Below are 13,745 nucleotides of genomic sequence, written 5' to 3'. Positions count from 1 at the left end.
AATGCCCGGAACCAGATCAATGCAGAAGTCAATATCTCTGTCGGGTGGCATCCCTGACAAATCCATAGGAAACACCTCTGGGAACTTGCGCACATCTAGTACTGAATCCATGGAAGGAACCTCCATACTAGGATCACAGATATAGGCCAAATATGCTAGACATCACTTCTCGTTCATACGCCGAACCTTCACATAAGAAATAACCCTGCTAGTAAAATGGCCAGGAGTCCCTCTCCGCTCTAATCAAGGCAACCCTGACATGGATAACATCACAGTCTTGGGATGAAAATCCAAAATAGCCTAATAAGGTGACATCCAATCCATGCACAAGATAACATCAAAGTCCACAATATCAAGAAGTAGGAGATCTACCCTAGTCTCATAGCTCCAGATAAAAACCAACAGGAGTGATAAACACGATCTACCATAATAGAATCTCCCACAAGCGTGGACACATAGACAGGAGCACTCAAAGAATCATGAGGCATAACCAGATATGAAGCAAAATAGGATGACAGGTATGAATAAGTAGAGCCCGGATCAAATAAAGATGAAGCATCTCTATGACAAATCGGAACAATACATGTGATGACAGCATCAGATGACTCTGCCTCAGGTCTAGTTGGGAATGTATAAAAATGGGGTTGGGCTCCAACACTCTAACCTCCGCCTCTTGAACGACCTCTAGCTAGCTGGCATCCATCTCTAATGGCTTAACCTCCACCTCTAGAAGCTTGACCACCGCCTCTAGCAGGCTGAGTGGCCGGTGGAGCAACCGGTGCTAGAACCATGGCATGAGAACTTTGTTGTGTCATGCTGCCCTATGACCTAGGGAAAAACCTCGCGACATGCCTCGGATCTCCATAAGTATAACAAGTCCTCTGCTACTGTGACTGCTGACCCTGGAACTGATCCTGTCGACCTGGATATCCACCTTGATAACTCTGTATCAGAGGTGCACTGATAGGAGCTGAAGGTGCACCGTGGACTAGCTACTCCGAACGATACCCATAAGAGCCACAACTACCCGAAGCGTCATAGGATGCCTGAAGCGCTGACTGAATCGACCTGGGAGGATGGACTCTACCAAATGAACCCCTGCCTCTAGACGAGGTACCACTGAAACCACCAAAGTGACGAGGCCTCTTCTCAAATATTGCCTCTCTACCCTGACCACGTATCATTATGATCCATCTAGAAATCTCTACTGCCCGGTGAAAAGAAATATCATCCCTAGTCTCCTTGGCCATCTGTAGCGTGATACCAAAAGCGAGACCGTCAATGAATCTCCTCACTCTCTCCCTCTCTTTAGGAAGAAAAACAACTGCATGGTGAGCTATATCTATGAATCTGGTCTCATACTGGGTAACAGTCATGCTTCCCTGTTGAAGGCACTCAAAATGCTTGCGATACTCCTCTCTCAGAGTAAAAAGAATGAACTTCTTAAAAACTAGCTGCGTAAACTGATCCCAAGTGAGTGGCGGTGAACCTGCTGGTCTGCTCTGCTCATAATCCTACCACCACCTCTTGGCAGAACCGGTCATCTGAAATACTACAAAGTCGACTCCATTGGACTCCACAATACCTATGTTGTGCAACACCTTGTAGAAACGGTCAATGAAATTATATGGGTCCTCAGAAGGTGTGACACCATAGCGAATATGAAATAACATTGTGAACTTGTCCAATCTCATCAACCCCTCAAACGACATCGTGGGCTTCTCCCCGGACAGTGCAACAATAATTGGCTGAGTCACTCTAACTGGCGGAACTGCCGGAGTGTGATATCTGTGAGCCATATGCTTTGATGTGTGAGTAACGGGAGTCTATGCTCCTTCCCTAGCCTGACAGATAGCTGGTGCCACCGGAAATGCATCGGTATGGTCCACTCTCTCCATAAGGCCCACCAAGCAGACTAGAGCATCTTGAAGTATCGGGGTAGCAATAAACCCCTATAGGACTTGAGCTGATACAACTGGAACGGTCTAAACAGGAACCTCCTCCTCTTGCTCGATCTAAGGCTACAGAATAGGTGTTGTTGCACGTGCTCTAGGTTGAGCTCTGCCTCTGGCTCGACCTCGGCTCCGGCCTCTACCCCTGGTACTGGCTACAACCTGGGGCTCCGGCTCCTTACCTGCCATAGATGTTGTGCGTGTCCTCAACATCTGCGAGAGAACAAGAATGGAATGATTCAATCTTCAGTGATAGAATAAAATCGCATGATAGAGAAATAAAGAAGTGAAATTTTCCTAAAGCTCTATAACCTCTTGAAGATAAGTATAGATGTCTTTGTACTGATCCTCTAGACTCTACTAAACTTTCTCATGACTCGTGAGACCTAGGCAATCTAGTTCTCTGATACCAACTTGTCATGACCCGGATTCCTAACCACAGGGTTGTGATGGCGCCTAATGTCTACTTGCTAGGCAAGCCAACATTAGATAACCAGTTTAATATTTTAACAATTTAAAACAGAGTAATAACAATTATTAATGATAAATAAGGTTGTAATACGTGAAATAAACCCATAACATAACATGGTCTATTCTAACCCCAGAAATATGATGTCACCAGTATATGAGTAACTAGAAGTCTACAAGTATGGTTTGAACGAAATACAACTGTTCAAAATGAGATAAACAGTAAAGATAGAAATTGACGGGGACTTCAGGGACTACGAATGCCAGCAGCTCTACCTCAAGTATCTGCTATAGATATGATCCGAGCAGAAGCACCACTAGACACCGTTGGGACCAACACCAGTATCTGCACAAGAAGTGCAGAAGTGTAGTATGAGTACAACCGACCCAATGTACTCCGTAAGTGTCGTGGTTAACCTTGACTTGAGGGAATTAGGACTAGTTGGTATATTTTCTATGTGAATTATGTATGTAGACTGCATAAATATAAGGTGACGAGTATATATGCGTTGTCATTGGGTTAAAGCATGCGGGTGAAAATTATTTATTTGTATTATGTTGTTTCAATAACTATGCTTGCCATGTCATAGTTAGATTATTGCTTCTTTAATTGTTCGCATTCATATCTATTGTTTATTTTGAAGTTGTTGGGATTTTGAAAGTCGAGTTGAGTTATCACTACACTATGATTGGAGTGAAATTTCTTCCCAACTTGTCTTGCTATTTTGGATTAATATTGTTGCTTGGTGAGGAAGAGTGAAAAACACGAAGCGTGTTGTCGTACCTTATTTGCACACAACATTATTTATTTGAGAGATTGTGAGGATTAAAGCACGAAGGGTGATGTCGTGCATTTGATTTCTTATTATCATTTATCACATCATGTGAGGTTGAGAGTAAAAGTACGAAGTGTGATGCCGTACCATTTCATTTATGATATTACACGGTGAGGGCGAGAGTAAAATCACGAAGGGTGATGCTATGTCATTGTTGATTTCATTGCTTTACTTGATTTCTGGATTGATGATTTAATTGGTTATATTGTTATTGTTTTCGAAAAATGGCTATTTGGTGATTTTGTACTTGACGTTCCTATTGTATTCCCCTTTCTACATGTCTCCTCCCAGTTAATATTTTAATTGTACTACTTGTTATTTTATTACTTTATGTATATACTTGCATAGGATTTACGTAGGCGTCTTGTCGTAGGCTCGTCACTACACGTCGGGGTTAAGCTCGACACTTACGGAGTAAATTGAATTGGATGAACTCATAGTATACTTCTGCACTTCTTGTGCAGATACTGGTGTTGGTCCCAGCGGTGTCTAGTGGTGCTTCTGCTCGGATCATATCTATAGCGGAGACTTGAGGTACAGCTGCTAGTGTTCGCATTCCCTGAAGTCCCCATCTATTTCTATCTTTACTGTTTATCTCATTTCGAAGAGTTGTATTTCGTTCAAACCATACTTGTAGACTTCTAGTTTCTCATGTACTGGTGACACCAAATTTCTGGGGTTAGAATAGATCGTGTTATGTTATGGGTTTATTTCATGCATTATAGTTTTATTTATCGTTAATAATCGTTATTACTCTGTTTTAAAATATTAAAATGTTAAACCGGTTATATAATATTGGCTTGTCTAACAAGTAAACGTTAGGCGCCATCACGGCACCGAGGTTGGGAATCCAGATCGTGACAATTTTTTATTTACTAGTTTTAAGGTACGCGCTTTACGCGTGTATCCTATATTTATGAGTATATAATTTTAGAAAATATTTTAAAATAATAATAAATATTTATATATGTTATTTAGCTAGCCTATTCAAAGAAAAAATCTGGTTCTACTGTATTATTCCTACTAATGGCACTGATGATGTAGCTAGAAACTTTAGCACTATTGTAATACTTTAGCCTTATGAATAAATAAATATCCTATTAACCAAAATAAATAAAGTAAATACTATAAAAGGAATATTTGAGTAAAGCGTACAAAGATTGTCTCTAGTGCACCCTATATCAATGAGTACATAATTTCTAAAAATTATCTAAATATTATTAAATATTAATATATTTGACTGATAAACTAAAAAGTAAAAAAAAAATATAAGTTCCTGAAAATAATGTAAGTTAGTCTTATATAGATAGTATAATTAAGCAAGAAATTATGCGTCGCATAAATCCTTGGATGCTTTACTGTGTTTTTGAGAAGATTTGTAGAAATATCTCATGAATATTATTGTTACTAGTGTTAGAACCCGCGCGATATGCGGATAATTTAACAGAATATTAATGTTATAAAGTTATGATCTAATATATTAAATTATTTTAATAAATATTAGTTATTATTTTATTATTTCATGTATGTACAGAAATATAAAAAAATCTATACAAAATAAAAGAATATACATTAAATAGTAATTGAATAAATTATTTATTTCTTATTACTCTTTATTATTATTAAATTAGCAAGTACTTAGTACTATACATTTACTAATGTGACTTTTATTAACTTGTCAATTATTTTTATATTTTGAAATTACTTCTCTTTTTTTATAATATAGATATATATTTATTACTCTGAAAATATTATTTTTTAAAAACTTATGTTATACTATTCAAAATTCTTCAATTGTCTAAATTTATTAATAAATTATTGTGTGTTATTTATTATTTATTATTTATTATTCATTATTTATTAATTAAGTCTATAAATATCATAAAATTCTCTTTATCCCCATCTTTTCGTGTAATATTTGATTAGTTTTCTTATTTTGAAATTTACTGAAAATTTAAATAATGTAATATTTTTTACTAAATTATAATTTTAAATTCATCAAAAGTATAAAGATATAAGCCTTTTTATTATTTTTATAAAAAAAACTACCAATATGTATAATTATTGTTTTTTGGTTTTAGAGAGAGAGAGAGAGAGAGAGAGAGAGACTACTATATTAGGAAATAACTACTCCCCAATTTGAACTGAAAGTTTTTTTATTTCTTTATTTTGTTTTAATTATTTTAAAATAATTTTAAAACTCCAAGTTAAAACTATTCCCCAATTTGAATTGGCAATTATTTTTTATAAATTTCAATATTTCCAACCTGAAATTACTCCACAATTTGAATAGGTAGTTTTTTTTTGGTTTTTCTTATTGTAGCTAATTATAAGATATCTATATTGTTTAATTCAAATAGAGTAACCAATTAATTTAAAAATTCAAAAGGTTTTTTAGTTAGAAATGTAGTTTATTTTGTCTTAAAACTCAAACTTGAAACTACTCCCCAATTTGAATTGGCAATTTTATTTTATTTTTAATTTCGTTTTTTATTGTAAAAATAATTTTAAAACTCCAACTTGAAACTACTCCCTAATTTGAATGGGTAGTTTTTTTAATATATATTTTTCCTCTTTTTGTTACATCTAATTGTTTTCTTTATAAATAATCTTAAAACTCAACCTTGAAATTATTCCCCAATTTGAATAGGTATTTGATTTTTATATTTTCATCTTTTCATTATAGCTAATTATAAGATATTTATATTTATATCATTCAAATAGAATAACCAATTAATTCAAAATTTAAAATTCAAAAGGTGTTTTTAGTTAGAAAAGAAGTTTATTTTGTCTTAAAACTCCAACTTGAAACTAATTTTCAATTTGAATTGGCAATTTTTATTTTTTTAAAATCTACACTTGTCGTCTTATGGTTATACCACTTGGCATCATATAATTATTTACTTATTTTTTTTATATATAAAATAAAATAGATATTTATATAGACTACTTTTTTTTATTTTAATATGTTTTTTAAACTCCAACTTGAACTACTCCTCAATTTGAATGAGTAATTTCTTTCGATTTTATTATAGCTAATTATAATATATCTATATTTATTAATTCAAATAGAGTAACCAATTAATTCAAAATTTAAAATTCAAAAGATTTTTTAATTACAAAGGTAGTTTATTTTGTCTTAAAACTCCAACTTGAAACTACTCCCAAATTTGGATTTGCAATTTTTTATTTTTTCCAATTTCATTTTTTATTTAAAATAACTTAAGAAAAAACCAACTTTGTTGGAATTTTGTCCTAAAAATCTATATTTGGCGTCTCATGGTTATGCCACTTGGCATCATATATATATATATATATATATATATATATATATATACATATATATATATATATATATATATATTTATTAGAAAGAAACAACTACCCAGTTTAAATTGGCAATTTTTTATATCTTTATTTCCTTTTTTCTATTTTAAAATAATTTTAAAACTCCAAATTGATACCACACCCCAATTTGAATTGGAAATTTTGTATTTCTTTATTTTCGTTTTTTATTTTAAAATAATTTAAAACTCTAACTTCAAACTATTCCCCAACTTGAATTGGTAGTTTTTTATTATTATTAATATTTTCATTTATTTATTATAGCTAATTTAATTTTTTCTTATTTTTCCTTTTTTAATTTTAAAACTACTTTAAAACTCCAACTTGAAACTACTCCCCAATTTGAATTAGTAATTATTTTTTTTATACTTTCGTTTTTCTAATATAGCTAATTATAAGATATCTATATTTATTAATTCAAATAGAGTAACCAATTAATTCAAAATTTAAAAAGGTTTTTTAAAGTTAAAAAGGTAGTTTATTTTGTTTTAATAATGCCACTTGGCTTTTTTATGGTTATGTCACTTGTCTTAATAATGTGCTTTTGCCTCTCCTTTTATTATATATAGATTTTTGTTTTTTATTGTAGCTAATTTAAATTTTTCTTATTTTTTGTTTTTTAATTTTAAAATAACTTTAAAACTCCAACTTGAAACTACTCCCCAATTTGAATGAGTAGTTATTTTTTTATATTTTCGTTTTTTTAATATAGCTAATTATAAGATATCTACATTTATTAATTCAATAGAGTAACCTATTAATTCAAAAATTAAAAAGGTTTTTTTTAGTTAAAAAGGTAGTTTATTTTGTCTTAATAATGCCACTTGGCTTTTTGTGGTTATGCCACTTGTCTTAATAATGTACTTTTGCCTCTCTCTTTTTTATATACTATTAGTATAAGAACCCGTGCGATGCGCGGATAATTTGACAGAATATTAATCTTATAAAATTATAATCTAATATATTATATTAATTGAATAAATTATGATATAATATATTATATTAATTGAATATCTAATTTTACTGTAGCAAATTTAAGTTCTTCTTATTTTTTGTTTTTTAATTTTAAAATAATTTTAAAACTCCAACTTGAAACTACTCCCGAGTTTGAATGCCACTTGAAACATATTTTGTCTTAACAATGCGACTTGACTTTTTTTATTTTTCATTTGATTTGAATGTTTTTTTTATTTTTTTATTTTTGTTTTTTTATTTTTTAACAATTTTATAACTCCAACTTGAAACTACTCCCAATTTGAATGGGTATTTCGTTTATTTATATATTTCCTTTTTTTATTATAGCTAATTTTATTTTTTCATTTGTTTTGTTATTTTAAAATATTTTTAAAACTCCAACTTGAAACTACTCCCCAATTTGAATGGGTAAATGTTTTTTCGTTTTTTATTATAGCTAATTATAAGGTATCTATATTTATTAATTCAAATAGAGTAACCAATTAATTCAAAATTTAAAATTCTAATGATTTATTGTTAGATATGTACTTTATTTTTTCTTAAAACTCCAACTTGAAACTACTCCAAAATTTGAATTGGCAATTTTTTATTTTTTTACTTTCATTTTTTATTTAAAATAATTTTGAAACACCAATTTTGTTTGAGCTTTGTCCTAATAATCTATACTTGGCGTCTTATGATTATACCACTTGGAATCATATAATTATTTACTTCTCTTTTTGTGCGTGTGTGTATATGTATATATATATATATATATATATATATATATATATATATATATATATATATATATACACTACTATATTAGAAAGAAACTACTTCCCAATTTAAATTGGTAATTGTTTATTTCCATATTTCGGTTTTTTAATTTTAGAATAATTTTAAAACTCCAAAATGAAACCACACCCCAATATGAATTGGCAATTTTTTATTTCTTTATTTTATTTTTTTATTTTAAAATAATTTTAAAACTCCAACTTGAAACTATTCCCCAACTTGAATAAGTAGTTTTTAAAAAAATATATATTTTCGTTTTTTTTATTGTAGCTAATTTAATTTTTTCTTATTTTTCATATTTTATTTTAAAATAATTTTATAACTCCAACTTGAAACTACTCCCCAATTTGAATGGGTAGTTTTTTTAAAAACTATTTTCGTTTTTTCATATAGCTAATTATAAGATATCTATATTTATTAATTCAAATAGAGTAACCAATTAATTCAAAATTTAAAAAGGTTTTTTTTAGTTAAAAAGGTAGTTTATTTTGTCTTTACAATGCCACTTGGCTTTTTGTGGTTATGCCACTTATCTTATTAATTTGCTTTTGCCTCTTCTTTTATTATATATAGATAGATATTTTTATTTTAATATATTTTTAAAACTCCAACTTGAAACTACTCCCTAATTTGAATTGGTAATGTTTTTTCTATTTTTATTATAGCTAATTATAAGATATATATATTTATTAATTCAAATAGAGTAACCAAATAATTCAAAATTTAAAATTCAAAAGTTTTTTAGTTAGGAAGGTAGTTTTTTTTTTCTTTAAAACTCCAACTTGAAACTACTCCCAAATTTGAATTTACAATTTTTTATTTTTTTGAATTTCTTTTTTTATTTAAAATAATTTTAAAATAATGTGCTTTTGCCTCTCCTTTTATTATATATAGATAGAAGATAGATAAATAGATAATTTTTTATATTTTTGGTTTTTAATATAACTAATTATAAGATATCTCTATTTATTAATTCAAATAGAGTATCCAATTAATTCAAAATTTAAAAAGATTTTTTTTAGTTAAAAAGGTAGTTTGTTTTGGCTTAATAATGCCACTTACCTTTTTGTGGTTATGCCACTTGTCTTAATAATGTATTTTTGCCTCTCATTTTATTATATATATAGATAGATTTGAATGAGTATTTTTTTTTATATTTTCATTTTTTTAATATAGCTAATTATAAGATATATATATTTATTAATTCAAATAGAGTAACCAATTAATTCAACACTTAAAAAGGTTTTTCTTTAGTTAAAAGGGTAGTTTATTTTGTCTTAATAATGCCACTTGGCTTTTTGTGGTTATTCCACTTGTCTTAATATGCGCTTTTATCTCTCCTTTTATTATATATAGATTTTCGTTTTTCATTGTAGCTAATTTAAGTTTTTCTTATTTTTTGTTTTTTAATTTTAAAATAACTTTAAAACTCCAACTTGAAACTACTCCCCAATTTGAATGATTAGTTATTTTTTTATATTTTCGTTTTTTTAATATAGCTAATTATAATATATCTATATTTATTAATACAATAGAGTAACCAATTAATTCAAAATTTAAAAAGGTTTTTTTTAGTTAAAAAGGTAGTTTATTTTGTCTTAATAATGTCACTTGGCTTTTTGTGATTATACCACTTGTCTTAATAATGTGCTTTTGCATCTCCTTTTATTATATATAGATTTACGTTTTTTATTGTAGCTAATTTAAATTTTTCTTATTTTTTATTTTTTACTTTTAAAATAACTTTAAAACTCTAACTTGAAACTACTCCCCAATTTGAATGAGTAATTATTTTTTTTATATTTTCGTTTTTCTAATATAGCTAATTATAAGATATCTATATTTATTAATTCAAATAGAGTAACCAATTAATTCAAAATTTAAAAAAGTTTTTAAAAGTTAAAAAGGTAGTTTATTTTGTCTTAATAATGCCACTTGCCTTTTTGTGGTTATGCCACTTGTCTTAATAATGTGCTTTTGCCTCTCCTTTTATTATATATAAATTTTTGTGACCTAATACTAAAAATAAATAAGTAACACAAAATAGTTTAATCACTTGTCACGACTCAATTTCACGTATATGCCGTGATGGCGCCCAACGTCGTCGCTAGGCAAGCCAACAGTGAACTAGCCATGTATTTATTCTCTTTAACTATTTTGAAATAGTTAATTTTTATTTATTAAGTAAGTAAGAGGTGAAAATTTAATAAAATAAAGTGTAAACAAATATAAGAACAAGTGTGGTGAAATAAATACTCAAAAGCCATCAAATGTCTACTAGCAAAATTCCAAGACCTAGTGTCACAAGTGTATGAGCTACTAGTAGAATATACAAAATACTAAACCACTGTCTGAAATTGAGTAGACAGAAAGTAAATGCAAAAGAGAGACCCCGGGGCGCTGCAGAACGGGCTCGGAAAATAGCTCACCACTAAGTCTCGGAGTATCAGGAGTGCGCGCCGGGATGACTGCCAAATGCACCCGCCTCAAATCCTGCATGATTAGTGAGGAAGTGTAACGTGAGTATATAAACAACATATACCCAGTAAGTATCCAGTCTAATCTCGAAGAATGACGAGGGATCGACATTGTCACTTACTATGGACCAATAATAAAATACAGAATTTCTAAACAGGTATGGGACATAAAAATAATAATAATAACACAATAACAAGCAGTTAATAAATGATTCCTCAACTGATAATAAATTCCAAAATCCCTAGTCAACATCTACTAACCCCAAATCAATTCATGTCATTAAGTAAATTATAACCTCTCGAGCAATAAAGTAATATCAAGTGTAATCAGGCTCCGAGTATTATCACGCACGATTTATGCCGAGGTCGTACGGCCCCATCAATATATATACTGTGTGCACTGTCGAGGGTCGAACGACACGAACCATAGATGCATCTATTAACCTGTCGAGGCGAACGACCCGCTCCCACGAGAATAAAGAAGTTTACCTCGCTCGCGGAAGTACTTGCGACGCGAGAGGATATAGATTTCGCAAAGTGATTAAGTATTCTTCAATTCTTTCCCCAAAATAATAAATCTAACTTGGAAGTTTTCAACCAAAAATCTCTAGTCTATGCTCTAATTAAGATAATTAATGTGCACAACAAACACAATAGTATAATTAAAGCATGATGTAAATCTAAGACTACCCAGACATCTCATGGAATATAGCTAAGTACGGACTCTCGTCACCTAGTGCGTACGTACCTCCCCACAGAAGTAACTCACAATAAAAATACACCTAAGGGGAATGAGTTCACTCTTACAAGGTTCGGCAAGAGACTTACCTCGTTCTCAAGCTCACTTTCGGTCCACAAATACGCTCAAAATCATCAACTTGGTTCCAAACAACCCAAAACTAGCCACATATTATATAAATAAATCAATATATACTCAAAAGTTCATGATTTAACTAATGGAGTAATTACCCAACCCAATTTGGAAGATTCCTAAAATTCACCCTCGGCACCACGTGCCCGAATTTCGGAAATGTTTGAAGATAATTGTTACCCATAACCTCACAAACTCAAATATATCATTTTCACCATATTCCATAATCATTTTCGTGGTTAAATCTCTTTTGTTTTTATCAAAATCAAGGTTTTTTAACTAAACCCATAATTTCCACTATTTTACATGTTAAAATCTACCTCATAATCTATGTATTTAACTTACATTAGGTAGGAATTACTTACCTTCAATAGCTAGGTGGAAATCCCTCTCTAAGAAGCTCCAAAAATCGCCCAAGAAGTGAAATAAATGAACTAAAATGACCTAAGTCCCGTATTAAATGGACCTCACTGCCTCCTAGTGATTCTGCTTCTACGGACCATGGGCCGCATCTGCGGCGCCGCACTTGCGAAAAATCCATCGCAGGTGTGGTCCTAGCCCAGGCCGTCTGACTTCGCTTCTGCGGACGGACTCCCACTTCTGCGGACCCGCTTCTGCAGAAAGTGGAGTTGCACCTGCGGTCGAGGCCTGACCAGCCTCTTCTCGCACATGCGGCCATTTCATCGCATAATCGAGGCCGCTTCTGCGAGCCACTGACCACTCGCCCAAAACCGCTTTTGCGGCCAAGAGCTCACACCTACGGCCAAAATCTCGCAGGTGCGGGCACACTAGAACTGGTGCACCAGCAGCTCTTTAAAGTTCAAACTTGATCCGCGCATCGTTCGAGTAGCACCCGAGGCCCCCGAGGCCTCGTCCAAATATATCAACAAGTTCGTAAATATAAAACGGACTCGCTCTCACCCTCGGAACACGTGAAATAATATCAAAACTAAGAATCACAACCCAAAACCAAATAGAATCAACTCATGAACTTCAAGTTCTTCCAACTTACTCCGAACACACTGAATCATACTTAAACTACTCGGAATGACACCAAATTTTATGTGCAAGTCTTAAATCACCATACGGAGCTATTCCTAGACTCGAAATTCCAAACGAACCTCGATAACACTAAAACCTACTTCAAACCAAATTTAAAGCACTTTAAAATTTTCAATGAGCCAACTTCCAACTTTAGGCGCTGAAACGCTCCCGGGTCATCCAAAATCCGATCTGAATATACGTCCAAGCCCAAGATTATCATACGAACATATTGGAACTGTCAAATCCCGGTTCCGAGGTCGTTTACTAGAAATGTTGACCCAAGTCAAACTTAACCATTTTAAGCCAATATTAAGGAACTAAGTGTTCCAATTCAACTCGAACCCTTCCAAATCCTGAACTAACCATCCCCTCAATTCATAAAATAGTAAAAGCACATACAGGGAGTCTGTTTGGCTACTTAATATAAATACTAAAAGTTGTAATCGTTTGATTAGCAACATTTCAGCAAAAGTAATAAAAGATAATAGTCAATCAGTCACTTCTCTCAACTCAGGTTTGATGAAGACGTTTGACTTTTGTAGTTAAGTAATGAAGTAACAATTAAAATAGGAGATGAAAACTAGAGGAGAAAAATTCAAAAAAGGAGAAATAAGACATATATAATTCTTAGCTTTTGAGTGGTGCCAAGTTATCCTCCCCAAATTTTTATAACTTAAACTCTAATCTATTTGGGTTTGAAGATTACAAAAAATTTAAGTACATTTCAATATTCGAGCATTAAAAAATTTATTTTATAAATCCAATAAAAATGTTTGTAACCGTGCGAAGCGCGGATCAATTCACTATTTAGAAATAAAGTCCAATATGGAAGGGAACTTTTTACCTGTGAAGTACACCAAACGGAAGATCAACGGAGTTTTGAGAGAAATGCAAATTTTGATAAAAACAAGAGAAAACGGGATTAGACAAATTGTTGTATATTATAGAGTGAAATAGAAAATTAAAAAGACTATGCAAAAATATAATTGATGTGGAAGAA

Source organism: Nicotiana tabacum, chromosome 2, assembly GCF_000715075.1.
Source record: "Nicotiana tabacum cultivar K326 chromosome 2, ASM71507v2, whole genome shotgun sequence".
Classification (NCBI taxonomy): domain Eukaryota; kingdom Viridiplantae; phylum Streptophyta; class Magnoliopsida; order Solanales; family Solanaceae; genus Nicotiana; species Nicotiana tabacum.
Note: the sequence above shows the minus strand (reverse complement) of the source record.